At 39.1% G+C, this 7,659-nt stretch overlaps 1 non-coding gene across 1 annotated transcript; it reads right to left on the bottom strand.

Annotated features, from left to right (window-relative positions):
* Positions 1-792: 792 nt before the first annotated feature.
* LOC122121528 lies at positions 793-899 on the bottom strand. Its single transcript, XR_006149961.1, has one exon. It is a non-coding gene; the product is annotated as a U6 spliceosomal RNA (small nuclear RNA).
* Between the last annotated feature and the right edge of the window lie 6,760 nt (positions 900-7,659).

The raw sequence follows: 7,659 nt of genomic DNA, 5'->3' as shown, positions 1-7,659 counted from the left end.
ATATCGTGTTTGTTAGAATGATTCATGATATTTTATTATTCATTTATTTATTTACCATTTATTTATGGACTGACTGTGAGTGCTCCTATAACATTTATTACATTCATTCAAATCTATTCCATAGCATTTAGCTTTGCAGAAATATTATATACATCATACCTGATACACAGCACTTGCACAGAAAAGGAAAACAGGTATCACACTTTAAATATTACTCCAAGAAGACATTTTTGGCAATGCTGGGGCCTGAACTGAGGGCCTAGAAGCCCCTATTCATGAATGGGTGTTTGTCAGCATGACAGCCTCTAGCACATTGAGATGCGAGGTGGATCCCAGGACCTGGATCGAGACACAGGTTTGGTCAAAATAGCAAAACCTTTCTATGCAGACAGTAGTATACAAATAAATATATATTTAGAAAATTAGATACTGCCAGTGATGTCTTTCTAGTATTAAATGACATATACTACCTTCCTAGTGATTCACAGGTATGTAGTGAGAATTCTATTTAATCAATAGTATTCTTTTAGGGGCTGGGAAGGTGGCTCACTGGGAGAGTGCTTATCTTGCATGCATGAGCCCCGGGTTCGATTCCCCAGCACAACATGATCAGAAAAAGCCAGGAATGGTGCTGTGTCTCAAATGTTAAAGCACTAGCCCTGAGCTGAAAAGCTGAGAGAGAGTTCCCAGGCCCAGATTTCAGGCCCCACTACTGACAAAACACACACATACACACACACACACACACACACACACACACACACACACATAATCTTTCTGTTTTTTTTTTTTTTAAATATGGAACGCTTCACGAATTTGCGTGTCATCCTTGCGCAGGGGCCATGCTAATCTTCTCTGTATCGTTCCAATTTTAGTATATGTGCTGCCGAAGCGAACACACACATAATCTTTCAATGCATACTAAACTATGAAACTATAAAATAAAATCAATCCACATCTTGTGAATACTGGGCTTAATTTTATGTTAGACTAATTGACAAACTACTCATCCAACCATGACATTGATCACATTCCTCTGGTGTACCTATGGACAGGCAATAGTTTCTTAGGCTCTCCAGCCCTTTGTAAGTGGCATGACAAGGATTCAAACTCAGGGCCTACGTGTCCAGATTGGCCTATGGCTTCACTGCCAGCAAGCCAGCCTTCAGCAATGCCAGGTGACCTACAGGTTGCAGCCGTGTCATTTGGACCCGGGATGGTCACCATGCAAGGAAGGAAAACTGAGAAACTGTCGACTGTCTTCAATTTGTGGCAATTTTTTGGTGCCGTTTTCAATTTGTTTTACTGTCAGCCCCTGAGGCCTAGGATCAGAAGCTGCATCATCCCAGCTTAGGATGATGGAGGCTGAGGCAGAGTTGCTACAACCTGAGTTCAAGGTCCCGTGCTTGACAAAATAAATGAATAAATAAATAAAATAAAATAAAACTGTAATAAAATATATAAAAAATAAAATAAAATAAATTTAAAAATTTTTTTAAAAATAAAAATACTAATGGAGCTCCCTGGCTTGGAATTCTTGCTCATTTTTTTTTTCTTCCAGGCCTGGGATTTTAACTTGGAGTCTGGGAAACTCTAATGCACTGTGGAGGATGGAGAAACTACCCTCTTTGAATACAAGCAATTCAGGCCTGTTCCCTAGGCCTGAATTCAATCCCCAGCCTTGTTAAGTAATATTCATCCACATTTGAAAAAATGATGAATATCTACATATTTATGTTTACTTGCATATTGCTTTGAGTGTATTTATTTTTGTATTATTCATTCATTATATTTATTGACTATTACTACACTTATAACACGTATTAAATTCATTATATCTTATGAGAACTATACAGATTTGCATATGTATTATATATCTTACTTCATACCCAGGACATTCACAGAAATTCTATAGTAGATGATCCCATGCTTAGAACAACAGAAAGAATACACCAACCAAAGTCTAATTTATTCCTAGGCACCCCAATGGCTCACATCTGTAATCCTAGCTACTCAGGCGTCTGAGAACTGGAAGATGAAATTTCAAAGCCAATGAAGGCAGAAAAGCCTGAGAGAAATCATCTCCAATTAACTGGAAAAAGCCCGGCTACAGGTATGGTTGAAGTGATAGAAAATCAGCTATGAACAACCAAGCCAAGAAAGAGCAAGCTGAGTTCAAGTGCGGGGGGGGGGGGGGGGCAGAGGGATAAAAGGGAGAGAAATCTTCCAAAAACAGAGAACAAAACATCAGTACAAAAATCCCACCTAATTTATGGTACCAACCAAATGGGGAAAAAAAATGAAGCTTGTGCAGTTGTATAACTATATGAGCACATATGCTCTTACATACACTTAAAATCTATGTTTTTAATAATATATATGTATATATATATATTAATAATGTATATATATATACATATATATATAATATACCTTTAAATAAACTAAGAAACCAGCCAATGAATAAATACTTCTGAATTAGTGCCTTAACCATGGCATTATAAGTTATTTATACTAAAATTGTATTCCAAGTTTCTTTTCACAGAATCAATCTTTAAGAAGTTTGTTTACGTGCCTGGTACAGGTGGCTCATGCCTATAATCGTAGCTACTCAGGAGGCTGAGATCTGAGATTGGCAGTTCAAAGCCAGTCTGGACAGGAAAGTTCGTGAGACTCCTATCTCAAGTAAACCACTAGAAAACCGGAAGTAGCACTGTGACTCAAGCAGTAGATCGTTCCCTTTGAACTGAAGAGTACAGTGATAACACCTGAGTTCAGGCCTACAACCAAAAAAAAAAGTTTGTTCATACAGATCATAAAGTTCTAACATTCTAAGCTTTAGGAAACTTTTCTGCCAGAGTCTTATGCTCTTTAGGCAAATGCTCCACTACTGATCTACATCCCAGTCCCAATGTTTTTGTTTTTCATTTTACAATCCATTTTATTCCCAAAATGCTTACAATTACCTACTGTCCTCACAGAAGTGAATTTTTATTCAGAAACCCAACCTTTTCTGCTATCAGGAATCCCCTAGTGTATTTCGTGTTAGGAGCTGAGGAAAACTAACATGACACAAATTCAGAGAGTTTATAATTATAGAAATAACTCTAAATAGAAATAAATTCAACTGTCCCGACCATCTAGGGAGAAATAGTGTCCTTATTTTCATTCTCACTCTTCATGGCGGATGGTCAAAATAAAAACACCAATGTGCTATGCTGAAATGTAAAAGTTTGAACACATTTTTTGAAAAACTCGTGTTGTAAAATCAAAATGTATCAAATAAAGACGAAGTGAACTTAAAAACCTATTAAAAATGCTAATAAAGCTCCCTGGCTTGGAATGTATGGCATTTTTTTTTGTCTGCAAGGCCTGGGATTTGAACACAGGGTCTAGGTAACTCTGTTGAACTGTGGGGAAAGGGGAAGCTCACCCTGTTTGAAGACCAAAAAGTCAGGCCTGTTCCCTAGGCATGAATTCAAGCTCCAGCCCTGGAAAATGTACGACTTAAATACATTTTAAAGATAGGATTGAACTTCCATACAGATGTTCAGCCTATATAATGTTTGTGGTGGTTATTCATTATATTTTTGTTTTACTCATTTATTTACCATTTATTTTATTGACTGTGATGATACCTAACTATGTATTATATTGTTTACATCCTATCACATAGCATCTAGATTTGTAGATGTGTTCTCAATCATGCCTGACACCCAGGACTCTCCCAGGAAAGGAAAACAGGTGTCACACTTGTTGACAGGTTGGCCTATGGGTTCCCTGATAGCACGCCAGCCTTCAGATATGGCAGGTCATTTCCACTTTGCAGCCGTCTGTCTCATTCAGACCCAGGATGGTCACCGTGCAAAGAAAAAAATATAAAACCCCCAGCCCTCTGCAGCTTGCCACTTTTCATGCTATCCCACTTTTTTTTTTTCCTGCAAGCCCTCTGGGTCTACAATTCCAGGATTGGATACAGGTCCCGAGGCAGCACCCAGCCTAGAGTGCTCCAAGCTGAGGCAGAGTTGCCACGACTTGAGTTCAAGCCCCATGTTTGGCCAAAAGAAAAAATTAATTAATTGTTTAACTAAATTAAAGAAAATAAAGCTCCCTGGTTTGGAATTTCTCTGTTTTCTTTCCTAGCTTGGGATTTGACCTCAGGATCTTGGTAAGTCTGTAGCAACATGAGGAAAGTGCAGATTTGCCACTACTTGAGTTGAAACTCCGTGTTAAGCCAAAACTAAAAAGTTAAGTCACTGAGCTTGGCAGGGAGAGTAGTTGTGGAGATGGGAGGGAAGCAATGGTAGGGGGAAAACAAAGGAGCAGGCAACAATGCTCAATAGGAAATATACTCATGACCGTGCTCATGTAACTGTGACCCCTCTGTACAACATTTTTACAATAAAAAACGTACAAAAAAAGAAACAATGTAGTGTTCAGAGAAGCACTTTGGGAGTAAGGGAAGGACGTCTGAATAGCTGTACAAAATTCTAAACTGCTTTGTTTTTAATGTTCAGTATGTAACTGAATAAACATAACTGCTTCCATTAAAAAATTAAGTCACTGTCTTGGAACTGGACCAATATTTCTGTCGTTTGTGGGATTTGATCTCACCATCTAGGTAACTCATTTGCACCATGGGTGAAGGCGAAGCTCAGTGTCCTTGAGGAAAAGAAATTCAGGCTAGAGTTCCCATGGCCTGAATGAAGGCCCTGTAATGGAAAAGATATCTCTATACATGTGTAATATAGGATATATACTTACATATGTATGTTTATTACATATTATGATTTTTATTATTGATTTTGTATTTATTTTATTTTTTATTTGATTCATTCATTTATTTATTTTATTTAGTATTATTATACACATAATATTTATTATATTTTGCACATCTATCATAAAATTATACACAATAATTTAGGACATTGACTCATTTTTCATTAAAACTTTTGTGTTGAAACATGATACATAATTAAATGGAGGCATTTGCATGTTTAGAGAATCTCGCAAGAATGAGCTTTGTGTTTTTATCTTTGAGCACCTTCCTATAGGCATTTCTTTAATCATTTATACTTAGAATCCTTTTCTTGAGGACAGGCAAGCTGTGGGATACAATTGTAAGGGTAAGCCTAGAAATGTTGCTTAGTGGAAAGATCTCGCTCAACATGCATGAATACCAGGATTTGAATCTTCAGTGCCACATACTCAGAAAAAGCCAGAAACAATGGAGTGGGTCAAATGATAGAGTGCTGGCCTTGAAAAAAAGAAGCACCAGGACTCTCAAAAACAATAGGCCAGATGGCGGTGGCTCACACCTGGAACCCCAGCTTCTCTGGATGCTGAGATTTGAAGACCATAGTTCAAAGACAGCCTAGGCAAGGAAAGCCTATTAGACTCTTATGTCCAAGATACCACCAAAAAAAATCCTATGTGGCACTGTGACTCAAGTGGTAGAGTGTTAGCTTTGAGCTGAATTGCTCAGGGACAGGGCCCAGGCTTGATATAAGACACACAACTGGTAAAAATAAGGGTTAATCAAAGTACTTTTCCTATTTGCTAATTAGGAGAACATTCTCTGGAAAATGAACGCTGATGTACACCAGAATTGGAATCAGAGCTTAAGGCTCAAGTATAGCACATTCATATGCCCAGCCTCTCTGTCTCTAGCATTATAACCCTGTGTGCTAAAGGGATCTGAAAGGTCCAATGTTGAAAGGCTTAATATGGTCTCCAAGCCCTTTGAGATAAGCAGTTGACTTGTATTATCAATGTCATTACAGTTCTGAACCTAGCAGAGCACCAGTAGCTCACACCCATCACCCTAGCTCAGGAGCCTGAGGTCTGAGGATCACAGGGTGAAGCCAACAAGGTCAGGAAAGTCTATGACACTCTGACTTCCACTTTTGAAAGGTCATATGTTCAACAGCTTCTTATGTTTCCTTGGTTATGAGACGTTACTTTCACTCTAAATGTTCTTAGAGTTCTCAAGCTATAGAAGGAAAGAAACATCATTGACCCATCCAAGGTTCAAATGAAGTTGTCAGGATTCAAGCCTGGCTATCCCAAAGAACTCCAGTGTAACACTGAATTTGAAGGACAGAAAACAGTTTTAAAAGCCAGGCTAGTTGCAGAGACCTAGGCCTGTAGGTTTAGGAGGCAGAATGTACACACTCAACAGGGAAGTGAGCTGCAAAACCACTTCATTCATTCCAGGCACAGTCAACAATGTGGGGAAACCTGAAACATTTGTTAGAATTTCACCAGGGTCAAGGTTTTCTCAGCCTCTTCAAACAATGACTAACCTTCCTTCCACAGGTGAAGGGAGCCTCAGGCTATCTTTAGGTTACCAATAGAGAGAGTTAGTTTAGTGTGGGAGAGGGGAGGAAGAGACTAGAAAAAACCTGCTCTCTGGTCTTAGGGAGTGGGTTTTTGACTCTCCATATGTCAGTTTTGAAGGCCCTTCTTCTACTTCTGCCAGTCCTTTCTCTTTCCTTCATTCTCCACATCATTAATGCAAATCCCCAGTCCAAGTAGAGGCCGGGCCATTTCTCTTCTGTTTCCAAGCAACTGAGTTAGAACCTGGCTTTGTCTTCTTGGCTCTGGGGCCCTTTGCTGCCTGAGAAGTGCGACAGAGACAGTCTTCCTACCTTGTGGTTGTGTGAAGGCAATGCTGGTGGCCTGGCACACTGTAGAAGGCCTCATGACTGGGAATTGTTCCCTTCTATCTATCTATCTATCTATCTATCTATCTATCTATCTATCTATCTATCTATCTATTTACCTACTTACCTAATTACCTACCTACCTACCTATCTCTGACATTTCTTGGGTTGAACTCAAAGCTTGGGCACTTTCCCTAGCACTCTACTACTTGAGCCACAGCACCAATTCTGGCTTTTTCTGTGTATGTGCTACTGAAGAATAGAACACAGGACTTCTTGCATGCTAGGCAAGCACTCTCTCACTAATCCACATTCCCAATCCCCTCATCTTTTTTTCTTAATCATAGTTTTTACCTAAGTATGATACAGTTTGTGTCCTCTAGTGTAATTTTCTGAATACCGGTTATTTCTATACACTCTGATCTTCTTTTACCCTGAATGATTTGTGACTGTTCCTGCATTGGTCTTATAATAAAATGTAAATAAAGGCTTCTGAGAGCTTCAATGTGCATCATATACAGACACAGTCCTGTACCATAAGCAAGTCCCAGGCTTTTCTGCCTGGTCTTGCTTGTATTTCCTGCTCGATTTTCTCTCTCAAAACTGGAGCTCTACTCTCCAGGTCACTGCTCCATTTCTGGTTTCTGGTGGTGTATTTGAGACAAGATTCTCACAGAAATTCCTTCAAGGACTGGCTTTGAATGGTCATCTCCTGAGGAGGCTTCAAGTAGCTTTCCTCAGGGATTCCTCTAGCAACCACTCCATACAAACTTATAGACTAAATGTCAAGAGGTACTAGAGAAAACAGAAACATGAAGATGCTTCTAGTGTTCTCTAGATAATTAAGGTAGGAGACACGAATCACTCATAATTATTAGATAACTTTAAAGGCAAAATGAGCAATGCAGACCGTATGAGGATCACTCCAGCTTTCAGTCCTCTCCTCCTGAGACAGTAAATTCACTGCAGCTCAATGTTAAGTGACAGAACTGGC

This window comes from Dipodomys spectabilis, unplaced genomic scaffold, assembly GCF_019054845.1.
Source record: "Dipodomys spectabilis isolate Male_0828 unplaced genomic scaffold, ASM1905484v1 ptg000189l, whole genome shotgun sequence".
Lineage (NCBI taxonomy): Eukaryota > Metazoa > Chordata > Mammalia > Rodentia > Heteromyidae > Dipodomys > Dipodomys spectabilis.
This window is presented reverse-complemented; position numbering and strand designations above follow the sequence as displayed.